Source organism: Bos indicus x Bos taurus, chromosome 10, assembly GCF_003369695.1.
Source record: "Bos indicus x Bos taurus breed Angus x Brahman F1 hybrid chromosome 10, Bos_hybrid_MaternalHap_v2.0, whole genome shotgun sequence".
Taxonomy (NCBI): Eukaryota; Metazoa; Chordata; class Mammalia; order Artiodactyla; family Bovidae; genus Bos; species Bos indicus x Bos taurus.
Window position 1 is genome coordinate 46727700 of NC_040085.1, and position 24766 is coordinate 46752465.

General features: G+C 43.3%; 1 protein-coding gene across 2 annotated transcripts in view; it reads right to left on the reverse strand.

The window, feature by feature from the left end:
- CGNL1 (cingulin like 1) overlaps window positions 1-24766 on the reverse strand; it is a 170246-nt gene that overhangs the window by 110099 nt on the left and 35381 nt on the right. Inside the window, exon 2 of one of the 2 annotated variants that reach the window (XM_027553904.1) lies at window positions 12133-12247. The exons of the other annotated variant lie outside the window; for it this stretch is intronic. The gene's annotated coding sequence lies outside the window, so the exon portion shown is untranslated. The remainder of the gene's footprint in view (window positions 1-12132; window positions 12248-24766) is intronic. 2 annotated transcript variants of the gene reach the window in all.

Genomic DNA, 24766 nt, shown 5'->3' on the forward strand with positions numbered 1-24766 from the left:
TTATTTATTTGGATACACTGTTTAAAACATTTTTTACTTTAAGGAATCAAACAGTAATGATTAAAAATAAAAATTTTTTTTAAACAAAAAAGTTTAAGGAACATAAGGACCTGAAAATTGCTATTAAAACCTGAAAATTCAGGTCTCTTTATTTTCTGATGGGTCCTAATGCCAAGAATCTGGAGAAGGCAATGGCACCCTACTCCAGTACTCTTGCCTGGAAAATCCCATGGACGGAGGAGCCTGGTAGGCTGCAGTCCATGGGGTCGCCAGGAGTTGGACACGACTGAGCGACTCCATTTTCACTTTTTACTTTCATGCATTGGAGAAGGAAATGGCAACCCACTCCAGTGTTCTTGCCTGGAGAATCCCAGGGACGGGGAAGCCTGGTGGGCTGCCGTCTATGGGGTCACACAGAGTCAGACACAACTGAAGTGACTTAGCATAGCATAGCAATGCCAAGAATCACTGTCTTCACCCCTCTTGTGTGTGACCACCCTCGTCAAGAGACCATATAGATCACTAGGCAGGTCGCCCCAGCCACCCCACACTCAGAGGTTCTCTCACCAGAAATTCACTACTCTCACTCTGAAAACTCCGACAGCCACGGAGAGGCAGGAAGAGCAAAAACAACTGGTCACAGAAAACTGCTATCTTATTTTTTTCACTGTTAGCAGCATTTTTAAGTTTTCTTTCTATTCTGGCATCACTCTAGTAACATATTCTCCAAGAAAATCATCTATTTGACCCACATTTTCAAATTTATTTGCAGAGAATTTTGCAATGTATAAATCACTTCATCTCCTCTATATTTCTTACTTTCTAGCGTCATTTGTGCTTTCTTCACCTATTACTTTTGCAGGTAAAATACATGTCTACATATTTTTTTAAATTGTTGTTCCCCTAGAGAACTAGCTTAGACTTATCAATCATTTCTTTTTTTCTTAATTTTCTAATTTACTGAGGTCTAGTTTGATAATTATTCTTTCCTTCTGCTTTCCTTTATTCTGTTGTATTTCCAGTTTCTTGACTTGTATGCTTCATTTGTTTTTCACTCTTTGATCATAGTCCACAAATTTTGATATGTGACTATGTCAGGAATAGTGTTGGTTCCTAATGAACAGATGCCAAATAGCAACTTAAGAATTAGGATATTTTCCCCCCCAGAGATAGGAAGTTCAGAGCTGGAATAGATGCCAGGATATTTCTGAGGAATACCTCTTTTATCTTTCTACTCATCTACTTTTAACATGTATTAGACAACTTATAATTACAAGATAGCTGATCCAGCATCACACACACAAGTTTATTAGGCCATATGCGTCAACCTTTTTAAAGAGCTTTCTTGGAGGGCTCACCCACCAGTAATCCCTTGCACCTTATTGGTGAGAACTTAATCATGGATGGGGATGAGGATGACTTGTAGGTCATCCCCACCTACAAGAAAGGATTGGGAAATAGGATGTTGTCTTTTTTTTTTTTTAAGCTGGTCATTGACACTCTCAAAGTCAATGTTCTGTTGGTAAAAAGAGGAGAATGGACATTGGGAAGGCAGCCAGTAGTTTCCACCATGGAAATGTTTCTATTATTATTTTCTAGATAGTTTCAATTCGTGGTTTTGATTTATTTGACAAAAAAGTTGTTTTTGAGGAAGTTTTTGCATATCCGGTATGTTTGCTGTGTTGTTTTGGCTTGGGGAATCTTTATCTATGTTGTTAAGTTATATTTGCACTGCACTATGGTCAGAAAATGAAGTCACCGTAGTTCCCTCTGCCTTCCACTGGTTAGGACTGCAGTGCTGAGAGCACAGGTTCAGTCCCCAGCTGGGGAACTAAGATCTGCAAACTGCATGGAGCAGCCAAAAACACAAAGTGAAGTCACTATTATTTCTTTCTTTTTAAATGTATTGAGATTTCTTTTGTAGGCAAATACACAGATAATTTAATTTTTGTCACTGTTTAATTGGTGCTGGATGTGGTTTCTATTTTAAGCAATGGCATAGGCTTCCCAGGTGGCACTAGTGGTAAAGAACCTACCTGCCAATGCAATATATACCCATTTAATATACCCTTACCAATGATTTAGTTCAATTACACCACATGCGTTCACGCTTCGTCACTCAGTCGTGTCCAACTTTTTGCAATCCTTTTGGACTGTAGCCTGCCAGGCTCCTCTGTCCATGGGATTTTTCAGGTGAGAATACTGGAGTGGGTTGCCATTTCCTCTTCCAGGGTATCTTCTCAACCCAGGGATCAAATCTGGGTCTCCTGCATCATAGGTGGATTCTTTACCTGCTGAGCCATCGGGGAAGCCATCCACATTTGTCTCTCTGATTTGTCTCGGGCCTTCCTGGATATATCTGTCTCTTACCACTAGCTTAGCACCATCAGTTTGCTTGATGGTTATTTTAAATGTAAATCACGTTAGATATCACCTGTCATTTAACAGATAGGAACAGCTTGGATACACGTACCTGCAGTGTTCATCATCTCACTGATTGCAATGAGTTTATAATGTCTACTTGCATTTTCAGAGTGATATTACTAACATTTTAAATAATTTAATTTTTAACCAACGTAAAATAAGATATAATGAAACCCTGTACTTTTCAGTTTCCTATCCCCAATCCTGATCACATTCCTCAGAGGAAACCAATTGCAAATTGTAGCTCTTTCTCCTCCATGTTGCTGACTAAAATACCTAGCTGTGATTTCTTAACCTATCATTTTTACATATTGTAGATCACACACACACATACAACACATGAATTTCTCATTCTGTTAGCTTCCCAACAATAAAATCAAGAGCGAATTGTGTTTACATTATTGTGATAATATAATACTATATACTGAACAGCCAAATGGTAGACTCTGGTTATTTTTCCTTTCTCCTATAACTTTAATTTTTCTAGAGGTAGTAACTGCTGTTTTTACTTATCTTGTTTTCTACCCTTAAATCTCTTCATCAGCTATATTACATCCATTAGATGCTTTCCAGTATTAATTTGCAGATGATAAGAGTACCATCTTATCCCGTGATGACCTACCCTCCCCCACAACATTAGGATTCAGCTGCTCTCTTCCCTTTGTGCTACATTGTTTCCCAAGTTCTTTGTCTTCCTCTTTCTTAGTTACAGAACTGTCCTGATGAAGCACAAGTCCAATAACTTTTTTTTTGGCCACACCCCACAGCTTGTGGGATCTTAGTTCCTTGATGAGAGATCAAACCTGTGCCCTCAGCAGTAGGCCACCAGAGAATTTCTTCCAATAACTTTTAAAGAAAAGGAAAAAATTGTTTGAGACTTTGTATTGTGAAAAATGACTTTATTCTATGCTTACTTTTGAATGATAGTCTAGCTGGATTTAGAATCCTGGTTAAAAATAACTTTCCCGTCAGATTTTTAAATATTACTTCATTATCTTCTAGGTTCTAAGGATGCTATTAAGAATTCTGATGCTATTATGATAGCATCTGTGCGTGCCCTGTTTATTTTTCTCTGAAAGTTTTTATGACCTTTTCTTTGTCCTTGGTGTTCCAAAATTTCAAAATGACATTACCCCATGAGGATTTTGCTAAACTGGTGCTTTTACAAAACATGAGCACTTAACATATTCCTTCAATCTGGAAATTCACTTTAGTGCTATGAAATGTTCTTACATTATTTCTGTGATAATGTTCAGAGAATCCTTTTCTTCTGTTCTTGGTGTTTGCATTATCAGTAATGTTGAGTCTTCTAGACTGAATTTCAATTTTTCATATTTCTTTTCTCATCTACTCCTGTGCTCCATCTTTTTTTTCTAATTTTTTTAGAAATACATCCTCAAATTCTTTTAAATTCAAGTATTTCATTTTTAATTTCCATTATTTCTTTATTCTTCTCTAATTGTTTTTCTTTCTTAAGTGCTGTTCACATTTTGAACATGAAAACAGCTTCTCACTCTGAGAAGCTCTTTATTATAGTATATTATATTATAACTTTTTTCAAAAAATGCAGTTTCTCTGCTGTCTGCAACATCTCCATCTTCTGCAAGTTTTCTCCTTTCTGGTTTGTTTGGGCCCCCGTCTGTCATGTTGAAAGCCTTCCTAATATGACTCGGATCTTTGGCTGCCTGATCCTATTTAAGAAGGAAATATTAATATAATAGTAAAAGCAGGTTGGAGGATCTGTATATATGGAGAGGAATTATTAACTGGCAAACTTCCAAGTTATGTGGAAGGGAAAGTGCTGAGCTTTCCACTAAAGGATTCGCACATTTCAGTGTCTGGGGTCATTTTTCTCTGGAGCCAACTGATTTCCCAAGAATCCTCCAGGCCACTGCTGGGGCTGCAACAGGGCTGGCTGCTGGCCTTTGGGACAGGGCAGGGGAGCAACATGGAGGTCCCAGCATGAATTCAGCAGCCGTTTTCAGTCACCTATGACTGCTTCCAACATCATTCCGTTTTCAGTCACCCATGCCTGCTTCCAACATCATTCCAGTTCAGTTTCCCCAGAGAAGAGAGCTCTAATCTGCTGCTTGGGGGTGAGGGAAAGGGCAGGGGATGCTCAGATATCCGGTACAAAGCAGAGACCCTGGAAATCTAACTGCCCCAGTTCTCAAAGCACCTACATATCGGGTTGGCCCTGAACCCTGCCTTCCACAGTGACCTATGCCTTCCACTTTTGAGCCACTCAGCAGCTCCACAGGCAAATCACCTCATTTATACACTGCAGGTACCTCAGGATGAAGCATCTCTCACCCTGCTGTTAATAATTACCACCCCACTTGCTTCAGAGCTCTCCTCCACTAAGTCTCCACTGCCGTTCTTTGTCTTTGGAGGTTTAATTTTTATTCCTTTACTATCTTCTGAGTGGGATTTTCTTTTTTACTCTTTTAGCCATGCCAAATAGCATGTGGGATCTTAGTTCCCCGACCAGGGATCAAACCCAAGCCTTCTGCACTGGCAACACACAGTCTTAGACACTGGACCACCAGGGAAGTCCCTGACTGGGATTTTTATAAAGGGGATTTCTAGCATATCCAGCTGGACAAAATTAATAATGTTTGTAAAACACTTAATCCTAGAACAAGAACAGCAAACGTGGCTTAGATGAAACAACGCATGCAGGCCAAGACCACAATGACCAAGGGGTGTGTCTTGATCTCTCATTTCCAAGCAGTGCTGGCATGTTTTATTCTGCATCTCTAGTAGAGTCCGTACTCATTAAAACTTATAACAAATATTATTTTTAACAGAAGAGCTTCTGTAAAAATTTATTCAGTGTGATGCTTTTTAAAAATATTTACTAAATGAAGTCATTTTACCCATAATCTCCTCTTACACTGAGGCTGAGTTTTCTATGAAAATATTTCTCCTAATATTTATTAATAAAATTCTTTTGTAAGGTTTGTAGTCCTTTTCATTAGCTGCTACACTACAGTCAACACTAATTACATTTCAATCTTTGAGTAAGGCCACCTTGGTTTATTACATTCTTAGCTCCCTGTTAGCAAATTAATCCGCATATGTGAATTTCATGAAATGTCCACAATTTACATTTCCTTGACAACAGACCTCAATCCGGGATTTTCACAGAATGACATTTCTCACCTGGGCACGGGTGTCATAAGCAAATGTGGATTTCCTTCCCAATCACAGTGTAAACACTGAATTAATGAATGGATTTAAGGACAGCTGATCTCTGTCTTCAGCCACTAGGCTGTATCACCCTCCTAATGCATTCTACCATAGCACACTTGTTCAGTCAGGGACTAAACCCAACCGAGGACTTACATAATTTGGCAGTAAATGCTGACCAATTGCCAGGATGTAACATTGTGGCACTTGGCAAATAAAAGAGGTGTTCTGGAGTGGAAATAATGCTTTTGGGAAAGACCACTAAATGATGATAATTGCTTTAGTTAGCAAGATCAATGAGTGTGTGTGTAAGAACAAAGAGCTTAGCACTTGGCAGAACTATGAACATATGCCAGATAGAAACATTTCCTCTCTGGGCCATCACATGTTACCAGCTGAGCCTGGAGATTAGTCACAATGCCAGGCCACAACTCCCACCCCCACCCTCACCCCCTACTCAAGTTCCCAGTGCCACCTCCAGCCCATTCCACCTCCGGCCCATCCCAGAGGCCCTCATGGCTACTGAAGATATTCAGCCAGATGATGAGAAACCTCCCCACCGTGCTTTGCCCTCCATCCAGAGCACAGCAGTCCCCATCAGCCAGGCCCCAGCACCCAGTAGGGCACCTGGCACAGGACAGGGACTCTGTCTTTGGACATTTGCTTGGAATGAATAATTCTATCTGGTCATGCAAGTTATTTAAGAGAATGTTTAAAGTAGGGACAGGGAGCTGACGAGCCCGTGTACAGTCATAAACGTCATTCCAGAAAATAAGAAATGAGCCACCAACCAAAAATTAATTTCCCCTGAATGGGCTTTGGTGACTGCCTCATTCAGAGGGAAGCCACTGCCAGTCTAACAATACAAGTTAACACCTCTTATGAGTGGACAAAATGTTCACTCCAAAAGGACTTGCCTGTAGGACTGGTGGGAAGAATGAATTTTGTGCAGGAGTAGCCACATTAGACCCTCAGCAACATAAAAGTGAAAATCAGAGTGTGGAACAGTCAACAACAAAGCAAAGTGCATGCCAATCTTTCAATGTACTCCCAAACAGGACAGAAAGAGGCAGCCTTGCCTAAAGTAAGCTTTATTTTCTGTCTATTTCTTTCTTCCTATCTATCAATCCCTCCATCCATCCATTCTGTAGGGAAAAAAAAAACAACAATAAAGGAAACTAAACAAACTTATAAGATTTCAAAGGAAATGTCTCACACACAAGTCTTCTGAATTCCCTGAGAAAACAATTTCAAAAATAGGCTGAGGCTTGAAAATGATGGCAGAGTGGCTGTCTACCTTACAGACTTAAGTATGATTTGAATGTCCTAAAATGAGCATGATGACCAAAACTTTTCTACCTGGGGTGGTGGGGGAAGATTACAATACTGAGTGCTGTAGCTTCCCCTCAAAGTCACCTTGCACAAAAAGGGAGGGTGGCAAAGAGAAAAGAAAAGCCTGTAGGAAGGCTCCTTTTATACTATGGTTGTAGACTTTGGAGAATCAACCAGGGGTCTGAAGATCAGGGGTCACAGGGACTCACTACCCGGATGACAGTCAGGGCAGAGCATGGGCACCAAGCTGGCCTCCCTGGGATCCTCACCTCACCTCTGAGGTGCAGCCCTCTACGGCCGCACCCCATGGATGGTCCCCCACCACATCAGTCTCTGCTCCACTTCTGTTGGTTTTGATCCCACTCCTCTTTCATATTCCCCACTTTACCTTTAAAATTCAGTGGTCTTTTATACTTCACATGGTCTAAAAGAAATCAGAATTCACATCCAAAAAATGTTTCAGAAACGTTATTCATCCTTCTTCCCCTCTTGACCCCTGAAATTATTTCTAAAAGTTCTTCCAGGGCTTCCCTGGTGGCTCAGTGATAAAGAATCTGCCTGTCAATGCAGGAGACATGGGTCTCGATCCCTGATCCGGGAAGACCCCACATGCTACGAAGCAACTAAGCCAGTGCACCACAACTACTGAGCCTACTCTCTGGCATCTGCAAGCCACAAATACTGAGCCCACGTGCTGCAGCTACTGAAGCCTGCATGCCTGCAGAGCTTCAAGAGAAGCCACCGCAATGAGAAGTCTGAACACCGAAACTAGAGAGTAGCCCCCACTTGACAAAACTAGCAAAAAGCCTGAACAACAATAAAGACCCAGAGCAGCCAAAAATAAATAAATAAATTTTTTAAAGTTCTTCCACCAAGGCAAGGCTAAGACACCAAGTTTGCAATTCTGAAGACCAGTAATGGAGAGAACAGCCAGGTGCAGGGGCCAGAAATGGGTCTAACACTGCACTCAGATTAAATTCCAGCTCTGGACAAGTTAAACAACTTCTCTGAGAGTTTTCCTATCTCTAAAGTCAGATTATTAATGGTGACTTCACAACGTACTTGGGAAAATTAAATCACAGATTGTATGCTAAATGAAGTAGGAAATAATAAGTGAAAAAGAAGTGCCGTGTGGCATTTATGGCCACAAGAAAGCTGACTTTGATCATAAAACGTTTTTAAATACCTCTGAGGCAGAGGCTAAAAACCCCACTGGTTAACCAAACAGCATTAACCACCAGCATCCTGAAATAATTTACTAACTAATTAAGAAACCAGAGGGTTGAGAAATCTAAAGCACAGTGGTATGTCCAGAGTAGAAATTTAATAAATAGTTATTGACTGAATAAACGCGTCTTTATGTTGCCAGGTCCGCAGACAAGTTCTTAACCAGACATAACAGATCCATGACATATGTGCTACAGTTTCCATATGGAGCCTGAGCACAAAACATATCAATACAGCGTTGTCGTTGCATTTTAACTTCAAAAGCCCCCCTCAACACCACACACATGCAGTTACCGTCCATCAGTCCGTTTGTGTGCTGTCACTCAGTAGTGCCTGACTCTGTGTGACCCCATGGGCCAGCCAGGGTGCAACCACCCCAGGCTCTCCCTTACATCATCTTATCTGGTCAGATCCTTGCAGCCCCACTTGTGAGGAGTCTATTGATAATTTCTCCCATTTGAGATGCATAAGCTCTGAGGGACAGTAATTGCCCCCATGGTCTCAAACCTGGCTTGGGGGCAGTGTCGGGAGTAAGACCCAGACCTTCTGTCCCTAAGACCTTCACTCTCTTGAGCAGGAACCACATTTTCATCTTTCAGCTTCCCACAGCATCTGGCAGACTTCCCTGATGGCTCAGATGGCAAAGAATCTGCCTGCAATGCAGGAGACCCGGGGTTTGATTCCCTTGGTCAGGAAGAGACCCTGGAGAAGGAAATGACAACTCCAATATTTTTGCCTGGAAAATTCCATGGACAGAGGAGCCTGCCAGGCTATAGTCTCTAGGGTCACAAAGAGTCGGACACGACTGAGCAACTAACACTTGCACAGCATCTGGAAGTTATCCTGACATGGTCACTGGATGTCTGTGAACCAGAACACGTCACCATGTCCCACTGCAGAGGGGTCTTTTGTCTATCCAAACTCAGTGGGTGTGTCACCCCTCAGGGTGGCCTTCCTCTTTGCCATATCCCAGCACCCATAAATGAATGGAAGAATTAACAAATCATGTATGATTCAAACAGCTCTGAATCCCTTTTAAAACTTCAACAAGTAAAACAAAAAAGCCAAGGGTTTCCATAACAAATCTCCATGCCTTCCCTTCTCGCAAGCCCACTACCTCCAACTGGAATGTGTATCACCGTTTAAAACACTAAACTCCGATTGTCAGCATTACTGTGGCTTTTCTTCCCACCTCTAGATGCCACGTACACAAGATGCGTGTGTTCCAAAAGTAGAAATTAGGTCCTGGGGTTATCAAGCATCTCCTAAAGGGAGTAAAGGAACCCTCTGGAATTTCAACAATGCCAGTTGTAACAAGCCTCATTCCTGGAGCCTCTTCAAAGAGGATTTCTGCAAAGTGAATTCCAAAGCTAAACATCCTCCCCTGGAAGGTATGTGACACCCTCTGCAAAGTAGTTCTTCTTGGTCCTTGAAAAAGATCAAACCAGGAAAATCTGTCCATCTTTGTCCTCATCAGGGAAAAAGACTGAGGGAGTTGGCATCATGAACAAACTTGTCCAAATGATTACAAAATCCAGAGCCCCCTGGAAGAGAAGGGTCCAGAGACATCCCTGTGGGCATCAATTCACAAACCACCCAGTCTCAAAAATGTATCAATCACAGTCGTTTCCATGGGACCCAGAAACACTGTACTGGGAATAACAGACATCTGGAACCGTCCACAGAAGCCTGAGTATCATACAGTGTGACTATTAAAAACAAAAAGATGATGATACTGTGAAGTCATCCAAAATATTAAAAAATAAAATTAAAATTAGCCTTCTAAAATAGAAACCTATGGGAATTCCCTGGCAGTCCAGTGGTTAGGACTCAGAGCTTTCACCAGCCAGGGTTTGATCCCTGGTCAGGGAACCAAAATCCCAACGTATGACCAAAACCAAAATATAAACACACAAAATAGAAACCCAGCAGAGTCCCACATGTATCAATTCAGGTCTGTTCTTCAAGACAGTTATGGTCCCAAAGTTTGATGACACCAGGGATTTTGTTCCGCAGTGCCATCTTCGGCCCCAGAATCGTCCTGGGTGGGCAGCAGTGGGAGGGGAACTCTCCCAGACCTCAAAGTCACCCCAACCACTGGCGTCATGTTCTTACCAGTTACTCAGATAACTGAAGAGCTGACTGAAGTTTCAGATGCTCTGAACATTTCCACGATCCTTGGCTCCCTCTCTCCTTTCCCAAAGCACTCCCACCCTGTCCCTGATTTCATATTCTGCTGTCTTCTGCCCTACCTAGTCTCCGTGACTTCACTGCTCCACATCACTGGGCTCATTTGTAAATATGAGAGCCTCAGATTCTACCTGGAAGTGCATATGGTCTGCATGTCTGTCCTCCCAAAATCCAGTCTCAAATGTTGAAATACTAACACATACTTCCCCCCTACTAGCAGATGGCATTAGGAGGTGGGGCCTTGGGAAGATATTTAGATTATGAGGATGGAGCCCTTGTGAATAGGACCAGTGGCCTTATAAAAGAGACACCACTCCAAGATCCCTAGTCCCTTCCACCACATGAGGACGCAGCATGAGAGCACCAGCTATGAACCAAGAAGAGGGCGTCACCAGAACACCACATGCTGCCACCTTCGGCCTCCAGAATGAGAAACAAGCTTCTGTTGTTTATAAGCCACCAGCCTTGGGGTTTCATTAGAGCAGCCCAAAGGGACTATGACATAAGTGATCAGGATATAAATGAACACATATACACAAATGAAACACATGTGGAGCAACCATCACTTCTCCTTAGAGCAAGAATCTGTCTCCCTCGTGGGCCCCATTCCTAAGTACAGAATCCCTTCTGCTCTTGTTCCAGGAGCCAGGGGATGGCACAAAGGTCTGGGGAGAAACTAGAACTGGGAGCTTCTCCTGCATGCCTTCCTAAGTCAGGCCCTGGCACTGGTGGGTAAAAGCTATCAACCACATCATCTCTATCTTATATTTAAATATCTATATTTGATACAGATGTCTCCAGTAAGAAGTTTCACAATTCATACTGTTTTCCAATAGCCAGAAATTGAATCAGTAATCAGAACTTGAAGTTTCAGTTATATAAACAAACTAAAGTGTTATATATTCAAGCCTTTCAGGGTTTGTCAGTATGTATATTCTTTTGAATTCATATGAATATAAGTATTTTAAAATTTCTCTCTTGAAAGCATGCTAAAATTTAATGGCCCACTTAGAGACTATACTATCCCTGTTTTGTCAAAAATAGCTTTTCACAAGCACTTTGGGAAGTTAAGACCTGTTCCTGGGTGTCCCTGTCCTCAGCTGCATTTGTAATACTGATTAATTCCTATTTAGTCTTTCATGTGCTTGCATAATGTACATATGCCTCTAAAGAAAAAACATTCTGCAAGGCCCTTTGTGCTCACTTAGCATGCAAATATAAGACTATTTTAGTTCTTATGACACAAGAAAATCAAGACAAATCTGCATGTTAAATACAAATATGATTTTTAAAACCAATACAATCCAACTTCACAACATGAATTTTAAATGCATGATAATGTAAATTTTGCTGAAATTAAATCACCATACATGCTGTGAACAGGAAGACAGTCACCCTTACAAGGCAGAAACCTTCCCTTGTGCAGGCTGCCACGAAAACACTGGTTCTTCTCGTGGTATAACGGCCTCACTTGTGTGCCCAGTCCACCTCAGTTCTTTCCCAAGAGTTTACAACAATTAAAATATGATAATATAACCTGCAACCTAAACCATTATAAACGAGGCATTGGAATGAGAGGTAGAGATCAGTGGTCATCCAGCTCATCCAGGATACGCTGGTACTAACGTTTTATTTAATCTCTAATGAGTTCCTATTGAAAGCCATGCTAGACCCTCTCCTAGAACAGTTCCGAGAAGAGACAAGAGTCCCCTCTTAGACTTACATTCAGGGGGTTGAGGGGGAGGGAAGAGATAGCAAGTAACTCACAGTGGCCCGTGCCATGAAGAAATAGAGCGGGGTGAGGAGAGAGAGCAAGGTGGTGGTGGTGAAGGTCCATCATCAGATACAGTAGGCAATCGAGGTCTCTCTGAGACAGGAACATCTGATTTGAAAGAGAGGAAGAGATCTCTGTAAGGCAGGCTAGGGCCAAGTAGAGGGCAAGTTGGAGCCACAGAGGAAGGGATGTGCTGGGCGCATGGGAGAATCAGCACGAAAGCTGACCTGGGCAAAACACAAGTGGAGATATGCAGAGGAGGGTGGGAGGGCAGAGCAGAGGGCAGGACAAAAACCATGAGGGTCTGTGGGTCTCAGGAAGATGCTGGGTCTTAATCCAAGTGGGGTGAAAACTCACCAGAAAGAGTCAAGGTGTTATTCCAAGCCAGGCTTCTCTTGTTGCCTCTGCTCTGCAACAAGAGAAGCCACCACAATGAGAAACCTGCATACCGCAACTAGAGAGGAGCTCCCGCTGGTCGGGAGAAAGTTTGTGCCCAGCAGTGAAGACCCAATGCAGCCAAAAATTAGTTAAGTTTTTAAAAAAGAAATGCAAAATCCTACATCCCACCCCAGATCCACTGAATCATCATCTGCATTTAGTAAGATCCACAGGAAGGTCCAGGCCTTGGCACTCCAACATCAGGAAGTCAAGAAGAGAAGGAGCAGAAGTCAGTGGGACAGGAGGAGACTAGGAAACGATGGTGGCCTGGAGGCTGAGAGAGGCTGATGTTTCCAGAAGGAAGGAGTGCTCAGATAAGCCAAACACTGCTGATAAACAGAGGAAGACCAGGATGGAGATCAAAGGTGGCCTTGCCGGGAACTTTGTCACTGGAGCGGAAGGCCAGAGAGCCCAACCAGAGTGGGATAACTAGATAATGGAGGAAGGTCAACTCCTTCAAGGAGTGTTGTACACGTGTGCATGCTCAGTCACTTCAGTAGTGTCTGACTCTGCGACCCCATGGACTACAGCCCACCAGTCTCCTCTGTCCACGGGATTCTCTAGGCAAGAATACTGGAGTGGGTTGCCATTTCCTACTCCGGGGGATCTTCCCAAACCAGGGATGGAACCCGCATCTCCTGCGTTGGCAGGCGAGCTCTTACCACTATTGCCACCTGGGAAGCCCTTCAAGGAGTGTTAATTACCACAAAAATTAAAACACAAAGATAAAACGGAGATGCCTCCCTTGCTCACCTCTAACTCTCTCCCTTTCAGCCCTGTACAAAGTCTCTGCTGTGCTGATTTCCTCTCCCCAAGGATGTGTTTGCAGCGGGGGCAGGGGGCTAGAGTGCAAATAAAAATGGATAACCTGGCCTTTATGTTCAAAGAATTCTAAGCCAGACCTTACCTAATTTTATGGAATATTACTTTTTTCCCTCCCTCTGGCAGTCACCCATTATCCTGAGTTGCAGCTGAACCTATAAGGGTGTGCCAAGAAGGGCTGAAGAGGTATGGTCTGCATTTAATTAACACCAATTGCAGAAGCATATGGAAACTCCTTTTACTCTGAGAATGCCAGAAAACACATTGAGAAAAGAAACCAACCTAGAAGAAAAAGTCACTCCTTTTCCTTCTCCTCTACAAAATCCCTTAACCCAGCAGTCCCCAACCCCTGGGATACAGACCAATAGAAGTCCATGACCTGTTACAAACCAGGCTGCATAGCAGGAGGTGAGCAGCAGAGTGAAGCTTCATCTGTGTTTATAGCCACTACCCAGCATTCATATTACCACCTAAGCTCCACCTCCTGTCAGATCAAGGGCAGCATTAGATTCTCACAGGAGCACAACACACTTGGGGTGTCACTGTCTCCCATCCCATTCAGTTATAGGAAAACAAGCTCAGGGCTTCCACTGATTCTGCATTATGGTGGGTTGTATGCTTATTTCATTGTATATCACAATGTAATAACAGAAATAAAGTACACAGTAAATGTCACACACTTGTATCATCCCCACCCCACCCCCAGTGGAAAAACTGTCTTCCATAAAACTGGCCCCTGATGCCAAAAACTTTGGGGGCCGCTGCCTTAACCTCCCAATGCTCACCTCCATCCCCTCCTTCTTCTACTCCAAGTAGGGGGGAAGCTACACAGAATCACATTCTAAAGGTAGAGAGGCTTTCAGAGACCATCTAACATACCCTGACTTTCATTACATGAGAAACTTTCAAAGCTCCCTAGTTCCAAGTTTTTAGAATCCAAATCTCTGCTCAGGGATCATTCCCATGCCCACCATCACATCTCCCAAGCCAGTAACACACAGCAGCAATTCCAGTTTATTTCCTCCACCTACACCGAATACTGGTGTTAGGTCCCAAGCCCCCTCTTTGTCTTACTGCCCCACAACATGCAACATGGGAGCAGTTCTTTAGTTTGTAGTAATAATAATAATGGGACTTCCCTGGTGGTCCAGTGGCTAAGACTTCCTGCTCCCTAAGTGGGGGTGGGGGTGGGGGGGCAGGTTCGATCCCTGGTCAGGAAACTAGATCCCACATGCTGAAACTGAGAGTTCACCCAGGTCTCCAGCATTGCTGGCAGATTCTTTACTGCCTGAGTCACCAGGGAAACCCTGAGAGTTCACAAGCTGCAACTAAAAAAGATCCCGCATACTACAACCAGGGCCCAGTGCAGCCGAATAAACAAATTAAAAACATACATTAAAAAATAATAATGATGATCTAATTAACTCTTAAATACTCAGACTATGTACTAAGAACTCTTCTAGATGCTTGTATATTAAACATTAAGCTACTCTGAATGGTAATGTCCACAATGAACCTCCAGACATTAGCCTAATGTAGAACATTAACACATACACTTTAATTTGGGTGGTTAAAATGATGACCACATAGGACAAAAGAGCAAAAAGAGAAAGTACTTGAGTGTTTTCATTTTTTCCTAGGGGCTCAATTTAGAAAGACTCTGCATTAAATACCAAAGTGTAATTTGTTTTCTGGGTAGATCTCTCTGATGGGAGACTCTCTGGGTCGTAGCAGTGGAATTCATGGTGTCAAGCCCTATATAAATTTACCCCGCACCCTTCAACTGTCCTGAGGGCGGCAGGAAGCAGACACTCATAATCAAAACAGGTGCCAAACTGTGAAATGAAACAGGCAATAAAAGTAATTTTTTTTTTAACTCCTAGACATGATTTACCAAACAAAAAAAAACACTACAAAGAGAAAAAATAAAGAGGAAAAGGAAGAAACACAGCCGGGAGACAATGAAAGGAAGTCCCTCCCTGGAAGTTAAGGGGTTTAAAAAAAAAAAAAAAATGGAGGGTGACACATTCTCCCAAGCTTCAGGCTTCTTTCTATTTCCTATGCTAGTGACTGTTCCTTTGACTTCTCTATTTGTATGAAGTGATTAGAGTGTTCTAGGGCAAAGACACTGACTTGTCTAAAGCAGCTAAAAACACACATTCAGCATCCTGGGGGAAAAACCTGCCTCAAGGAAGGGGAGGCTTTTAACTTGGAAATTTGGACTGTCATTCACATCCACACTGCAAGGTTAAGGTTGACAAAGTGCCTCCAGGGTCATCAGACAGGACCTGCCACAGATCCCACCAGTCAACAGAGCAGCCCACAGTGCAGTACAGCCAACTGCACTCAACAGCTAGGACTGGATTCCAGCTCTGAACCACCTATGAGTGCACACCACAACACTCCTCAGCATGCTTCCTGATTTTTTTAAATTAATTAATGTATTTTAATTGGAGGCTAATTACTTTACACTATTGTAGTGGTTTTTGCCATACATTGACATGAATCAGCTTCCTGCTTTTAAAACCAGGTCCTCCTCTCACTTGGCCTCACTCTGCTTGGGAAAAAAGGTTATGCTTTCCTCCAAAGATCGTAATTATAATCCTTCCCCTGACAAGCATTCCTTTGATTCTATTGCTGGTTTTTGTCAAAGGTGTCCCATCAGATATCCTCAGGCAACTCCAAGGGAGAGGCTTTACCCTGCAGTACCACTAAGAACCTTATCTGGACCCAACTCCTATCCCAGATGCACTGGGAGAAAGAGGGGTCCCTTTGTTGTTTAAAGGGCTTCCCTGGTGGCTGAGAGGTTAAAGCGTCTGCCTGCAATGAGGGAGACCCGGGTTCGATCCCTGGATCAGGAAGATCCCCTGGAGAAGGAAATGGCAACCCACTCCAGTATTCTTGCCTGGAGAATCCCATGGACGCTGGAGCCTGGTAGGCTACAGTCCACGGGGTCGCAAAGAGTCGGATGCGACTGAGCGACTTCACTTTCACTTTGTTGTTTAAAGGCAGAAAGGGAATCAGCGGAACTCAGTTTAAGAAAGAGAGATGCAGACATAGAGCACAGACTTGGTGGGAATAGGGGAAGGAGAAGATGGGACGAATTGGGAGAGTAGTACTGAAACATACACATTACTATATGTAAAATAGACAGCCAGTGGGAATTTGCTACGACGCAGGGAGCTCAAACCCAATGCTCTGTGACAGCCTAGAGGGGCAGGATGGGGTGGGAGATGGGAGGGAGGGGACATATGTATACCTTTGGCTGATTCATGTTGATGTATGGTAGAAATCAACACAATTATAAACCAATTATCTTCCAATTAAAAATAAATAAATTTTAAAAGAAAGAGCCCCTCAACAGCCCAGGGGTGCCTCTCCTATTTCTACATATAATGGTGTGTTGGTCTGCTCAGGCTATGCTAACAAAGCACCATGGAGTAAGTGGGCTTAGCAGAAATTTCCCACAGTTTTGGAGGCTAGGAATTCCAAGATCACAGTGCTGGCTGATTCAGCTCCTGATGAGAGATCTCTTCCAGGCTTCTTGCAGATGGAGAATGTCTCTTTCGTCCTCATCTCAGCACATGTGTGTGTATGAAGAGAGAGATCTCTCACTCTTTCTTCTCTTAAAGCCACTAAACCCATAATGAGGACCCCACCCTCATGACCTCATTGAATCCTAATTACCTCCCAGAAGCCCCACTTCCAAATATCATTAAACATTAAGACTTTAACATTTTATTTTGGCAGGGTCATAAACATTCAGTCCATACCAACCAGGTAGGAACCAAAGCAAGCAGAGGGGAGAAAAGATTGTAAGAACCCTATCATCCAGAGGCGTGGAGCCACCAAACAGTGGATAGATATAAGAAAATGAATCGTTCACAAGCTTTCTCTAACTCCGGGCCCTGAAGGCCGAGTCTTTATCTTCCAATTTCTCTCTTTCAAAAAGTCGTAAGATTAAAAGAATCTAACTGGATTACAAATATACGAAACCACCTCACTAAACCATGTAAGGAAAAAGAAACTCTGGAAACGAGTGGAGTCTCCAAGTCCAAAAGCAAATACCATACTATTTCACTGTTGCCAATAAAGTTGCTTCCCACAGAGGGATGGGCTAGCAATTCTGAAACCACTAAATATATACACAGGAATTGAACAAGTAAATGGATGGCAGATGTTGGAGCCCCATTTCTCACTGTTGGAGTGGAGAGTTACAGACATGCCAGGGGAGAAGACTAGGATGATCCCTGTGATAAGAGATTAGAACCATAGATATCAGTATAAACTCATGTTTAGCTTAATAAAGATGGATGGTTACATATTTATAAATACGTTTATACACAATACACACAACATTTTCCCCTGCTCTGTAAGCCAAGATTGCTTAGGAGCAGTAATGTTTCTGTTGCAGTGAGCATACCTAGGGCCCAAATCTTGGTTTCTAATATCAATAAATTTTCCCCCTAAAGGAACAAGAGCTCCTTAAAGAAATGGCTGATTCTAGGACTGGAGTAGGAAATATATAAGCTAAGCCTGGAGCATCTTGCTGTGTTATAAAGTAGAAAAGGCTTTTAAAGTAAAAAAAAAAAAAAAAAAGCCACAATGATGAAGGTATGTCAAAGAGACTTTGGAGTGCCTAGGGGCCAAAGCTAGAACACCCTGAGCGACAAAATAAACAAAGTGGTCTTGGATTCAAAGCTATGATTTTTCAGTAGCCACGTACGGATATGAGAGTTGGACTATAAAAGAAGGCCGAGTGCCAAAGAATTGATGCTTTTGAATTATGGTGCTGGAAATGACTCTCAAGAGTCCCCTGGACTGCAAGGAGATCAAATCAGTCAATCCTAAAGGAACTCAATCCTAAGTATTCATTGGAAGGACTGATGCTGAAACTCCCACAATACTTTGGCCACCTAATGTGAAGAGCCAACTCACTGCAAAAGAGCTTGATGCTGGGAGGGACTGAAGGCAAAAGAAGGGGGCGGCAGAGGATGAGATGGTTAGATAGCATCACAGACTCAGTGGACATGAGTTTGAGCAATGCGAGATAGTGGACGACAGACGAGCCTAGTGTGCCCATGGGGTCACAAAGAATCGGACACGACTTAGCAACTGAATAACAATATTGGATTAAAATCCAAAGTATAAAAGTTAAAGAGTTCCCTGGTGGTCTGGGCTTCCCTGATGGCTAAGACAGTAAAGAATCTGCCTGCAACGCAAGAGACTTGGGTTTGATCCCTGGGTCAGGAAGATCCCTTGGAGATGGGAATGGCTACCCACTCCAGTATGCTTGCCTGAAGAATTCCATGGACAGAAGAGCCTGGTGTGTACACTCCACGGGGTCGCAAAGAGTCAGACACGACTGAATGACTAACACTTTCACTGGCGGTCTAGTGTTAGACTTGCTGCTTTCACTGTTGTAGCCTGGGCTCAGTTCTTGGCTGGGGAACTGAGATCCCCAAGATGTGCAGCATGGGCCAAATTTTTTTTTTTAATTCAAAATATGAAAATGAATATCTTTGAGCATATACTGATATAAGCAAGTGACTGAATAAATACATAAATGGGATGTGCATGCATGCTCAGTCATATCTGACTCTTTGCAACCCCATGGGCTGTAGCACATTAGGCTCCTCTGTCCATGGAATTTTCCAGGCAAGAATACTGGAGTGGGTTCTTCAGGACATTCCCTTCTCCAGGACATAAATGGGAAAGAACAGACAAATCTCCCATGCAGAATTCAAAATGATTGATTTGGATACTCTGCCCTAAAGGAAGGGGAGTATAGCTCCTCACTCCCTATGTATAGACTGCACATAGTAATTTACACAGAGAACAGTATGGAAAGGAGAAAAAGGAATAACTTTACAAGGAGAAAGAGATAAATAACCGTGACCAGTCAGCCAGGTCCCTATTTTACTGAGATCAATAGTGATAGGCAGAGGGGACTTCCTTAGTATGCAGAGGGCCCAGGTTCCATCCCTTGTCCGAAAAGATCCCACGTGCTGCAGAGAAAATAAGTCTGTGCGCCACAATTATTGAACCCTCCTGCTGCAAGATGCAACAATGGAAGCCTGTGAGCCTAGAACCCATGCATTGCAAAGAAGAAAAAGCCCTGCTCACTACAACTAGAAAAAGCCTGCATTGCAGCAATAAGGACCCAGAATAGCCAAAAATAAATAAATAAATTTTTTAAAAAGATTCATCTTACAATGATGAAAATGGCACTGTACCTCTGTGGTCTTCCTCTGAAAACCCTTAACCACGGTGTAATCATGAAAAAAAAAAGACAAATTCTAATACAGAGACATCCTATAAAATACCCAACAAGTACTCCTCAAAACTGTCAAAATCATCAAGAACAAGGCAAGTCTCAGAAACTATCACAGCCTAATCAGACATGACAACTGAATGTAGTATGGCATCTTGGATGGGGTCCTGGAACACAGATAAAAATTGAGATAAAACTAAGCAAATCTGAATAAAGTATGAACTCTTGTTGTTGTTCAGTTACTCGGTCATGTCCGACTATCTGTGACCCCATGGACTACAGCACCCCAGACTTCCCTGTCCTTCCCTATCTCCCGGAGTTTGGTCAAACTCATGGCCATTGAGTCGGTGATGCCATCCAACCATCTCATCCTCTGTCATTCCCTTCTCCTCCCGCCTTTAATCTTTTCCAGCATCGGGGTCTTTTCTAATGAGTTGGCTCTTTGCATCAGATGGCCAAAGTACTGGAGCTTCAGCCTCAGCATCAGTCCATCCAATGAATATTCAGGACTGATTTCCTTTAGGATTAATTCGTTTGATCTCTTTGCAGTCCAAGGGACTCTCAAGAATCTTCTCCAACAGCACAGTTCAAAAGCATCAATTCTTTAGTACTCAGTCTTCTTTATGGTCCAACTCTAACACCCATACATGACTACTGTATAACCAGTAGTAATATGAACTCTAATAGTTTATCAGTATCTGTTTCTTAATTGTGACAGACCAAATGTATGACATTAACAGAAGAAACTGGAGAGCATGTGAAAACTCTCTGTACTATCTTTACAATTTTCTCATAAATCTGAAACTACTCTAAAAAGTTTTTTTAAGTAAATTAAAAGAAAAAAAAAACACTGGTCTGACTCATGGCTGTGGTCACTGTGGTCACTCCAGAGTCAACACTTGAGATACGTGACTCACCCTCCACCTCTGGCCTGCTGGGTGGCCAGTGTCCTTCGGTCACCAGGCACAGCATCCTGGTTAGGTCTCAAAATACTGCTCCTGGATCATCCCCCTGCCAGGAAAAACTGGACCAACAATCCTCCAAGACCCAGTGAACGCAGAGCATCACATCACATTTACCTGAAGAGGCATTCAGCCGGTTCACGACCTCAGAGTCCTGTGCAAGCTGGGGTGAGAGTGTGATCTACGTGGTGAAAATTTACGAGCTGTGGACAGTTTCCCACAAGCCAAAGAGGAGAATTAACTAACAAACTTGCAAACCGCATGCTGTGGAAGGGAGAAGAAACAACTAGCAACCTGGGCAAACATAGAAGAGACACATTCCCCAGGGAAGGTAGCATCTGAGCAGAGTTTAAGTGGGAGCATTAAAAAAACATGTGCACCAATGCTTCTTATAAAGATAGAGCTCTACTCCCTTCTTCTTCCACCTCAGAGAATGTCACTGGATGTTAATTGGATAAAAAACAGAAGAGCAGATTTAGTCACAGAGCAGAATGGGAGAAACCAAACAAGAGGAAAAAGAGGAATTACAAAGGGATTGGGAGCAAGAAAGAAGTAGTGAAAAACGCAATGAGATGGGACCAATTATAGGGAAAAAGATTAATTCAATTTGTCTGGCCACAGGAAGCCACAGTGACAGGAAGCATGCACTGGGGTGTTATTTGGGTTGAATATAAGAAGAGGCCAAATTAAAGTTCCACTTCAAACATCCCTTAATAAGCACCAGTAAGAATGAACTCCCTGACCCAAGAGCTGGAAGGCTCCTTTGCTCCCCAGCTGCTCCTCAGTTACAGATGCTCTTGACCCTGACAGAGTCTTGGATGTTGCAGACACCCTACACTGTAGCCTGTTGGACCCAGGCTACCACCACCCCTGCTTTGATCTGAACCCAATGCTGCCAACCAGGAACTTCCCTGATGGCTCAGACGGTAAAGTGTCTGCCTGCAATGCAGGAGACAGAGGTTCAATCCCTGGGTCAGGAAGATCCCCTGGAGAAGGAAATGGCAACCCACTCCAGTACTCACGCCTGGAAAATCCCATGGATGGAGGAGACTGGTAAGCTACAGTCCATGGGGTCACAGAGTCAGACACTGAGCGACTTCACTTTCTTTTCTTTCTTTCAATGCTGCCAAGGCCCCAAGCTAACAGCTAATACAGTGAGTGTGTGCCACCCAAGGACATCAACCCAACCACAGACCTGCCAGCCAGACACCCGGGAAATGCCCCCGAGACCCTCCCAGGCACTGTTCTTTCACAGCAGCTCCACCTCCACATTTCTACAATTTTTAAAAAATTTTTAATTAATGTCTGCCTCCCTTATCAGACTGTAAGATCCATGAGAACAGGAACTCTATGGGCTTTCTCATCATTTTGCCCCAGGGCTCCACAGCATGCCTAACATAGAGCAACTGGTTTATGAATTAAATGAATGAATGAATGGATGGATGAAAAGGTCCCTCTCCACCCCTCCCCCAAGCAATCTGAGACCTTCAGAAGGAAAAGAGGATATTTTAATTCCAAATGACTGGGAGATTGGGATTGACACATACATACTATTGATACTATGTATAAAACAGATGGGGATTCCCCAGTGGCTCAGGGGTAAAGAATCCAATTGCCAATGCCCTGGGCTGGAGAAGGAAATGGCAACCCCCTCCAGTATTCTTGCCTGGACAGAGGAGCCTGGCCAGTTATAGTCCATGGGATCACAAAAGGGTCAGAAACAACTTTGTGACTAAAAACAAACAATAAAGTAGATAACTAATGAGAACTTACTGAAGAGCACACGGAACTCAACCTAATACACCGTGGTATGTATAGCTAATTCATTCTGCCATACAGTAGAAATTAACATTGTAAAGCAACTATGCATCCATGCTTGCATACTAAATCACTTCAGTCGTGTCCGACTCTGTGCAACGCTGTGGACAGTAGCCCACCAGGTTCCTCTGTCCATGGGATTCTCTAGGCAAGAATAACTGGAGTGGGTTGCCATTTCTTTCTCCAAGCAACTATACTCCAATAAAATTAATCTTAAAAAAAAAAGAAAAAAATCCCAAGTGACTAGTACAGAGTTTGACCTGGGAGTCAGTTTACCCATAGAAATGGTGATATAAATAATGATGAAGAGTCTGGTGCTACTAAACAAACCAGATACATAATTAGTAATACAGTAATAAATAATACCAGGGCTTCCCAGGTGGTACTAGTGGTAAAGAACTCACCTGCCAATGCAGGAGATGTTAAGAGATGCAGGTTCGATCCCTGAATTGGAAAGGAGGAGAAGGAAATGGCAACTCACTCCAGTATTCTTGCCTAGAGAATCCCATGGACAGAGGAGCCTTGCGTGCTATAGTTCATGGGGTCGCAAAGAGTCAGACACGACTGAAGTGACTTCGCACAGCAAACAACACCAAGCAATCACTGAGCATTTACGAAGTGCCAACTACTATGTTAAACCCTTTTCAGACATTATTCAGCAACTCTGCAGGGTAGTTATTTCTTATCACTCTTTTGCAGGTGAGGCAATTGAGGCTCAGAGGGATTAAGTCACCTGCCCAAAGTCACCCAGGTAGCTGTGACAGAGTCACAAGCCATCCAGGCCTGTCTAACTCCAAAGCCCCTTCTCTTTACCACTCCAGAGTTTAGCTACAAAACAGGAGCAACAGATGTCAGGTGGGGCCTAGAATCTAGCCACCATTTATGATACTGAATCCCCAGGAAGATGCCTTCTAGTTCCAGTCAACTAACTGCAAAATCAACTTTAGTAAACCATCTGATTCCCTGGTTGGAGACCACCTGCAGAGACCCAGCTGGTCATGCAAGGAGGTCATGCAAAGAAGCAGGGACAGAGGAAGTCAGGTGAGGACACTGGCTTCAGTGAGAAGGGGCAAAATTAATTCTAAGGGGAAAATGAGACTGTTTTTCACAACTATAAAGGAGTGGTAAGCTGTGGTTCCAATAGCCTTGGGAAAAGGAACCAGAAACATCTTCTGCCCACATATGCAGACAGACTGGGCATGTCACCACCCCAGACTCTGACCATCAAAAGGGATGGTGGATTCCCAGCCCATGTAAAGAGTCTGGATGTCATTACTCCCACCCTCACTCACACACATACAAAAAGCTTAAACTGAAAAGAAATTGGTCAATCCACGGGGTCACCCTGGGGCTTCACTGAGACCATGAATACGGAAGCACTTATTCAACTGCAGTATAAAACCATAGGTGCTTCCCTGGTGGCTCAGATGGTAAAGATTCTGCCTGCAACGTGGGAGACCTGGGTTTGATCCCTACGTTGGGAAAATCCCCTGGAAAAGTGAATGGCTACCCACTTCAGTATTTTTGCTTGGAGAATTCCATGGACAGAGGAGTCTGGAGGGCTACAGTTCACGGGGTCGCAAAGAGTTGGACACAGCTGAGCTACTAACATACACACACACACATTAATGCAGTAGAAGGCATCAAAACCATATATCTGTGGATTTCTTTTTTAATCCAACCTCTGGTATTTGACAAGTATAAACACATAGCAATAGTTCAACCTCTGAACCAAAGTAGATCAGCCACACAGGGGCTCTAGAGCAGATTCCAAGCATGGTGAAAGGACACTTAGGCCACGAAGAAAGCTGCCTCTAAGCTGCTCAGAGTTCACTGGACACTGGCCTTATTCCTTTTCTGGCAGGGCTGCCAAAGCTACGAGGTCACAGAACTACTGTCACACGGCTAGATTTCTGAAAGGCACCATCAGGTTTCTCTTGGCAGCTTTGGTGTCAAAGACATATCCAAGACCCCAACCCACCAAGGCTCTGTGCTGGGCCCTGAGGCAGACAACAGATGAGGGAAGTGGGAAGGGCTTCAGAGTGGGGCTCCAGAGGCAATGGGCAGCTTGTTACTACAAGAGAGTGGGTAGCCTTGGGAAGACGTGAAGTCGAGGAGGCACGTGGAACCTACTGGCTTCAGCACACATTTATTTTCACTGTAATGGAGGTTAAATTTCACAAGGCTAAATTCAAGGTCTCAACAGGGCTGCATTCCTTCTGGAGGCTTCAGTGGAAAAATCCCTTCCCTTGGCTTTTCCAGCTGGAAGCTGCCTGCAGGTCTTAGCTCTCGGCCCCTTCCTCCATCTTTAAA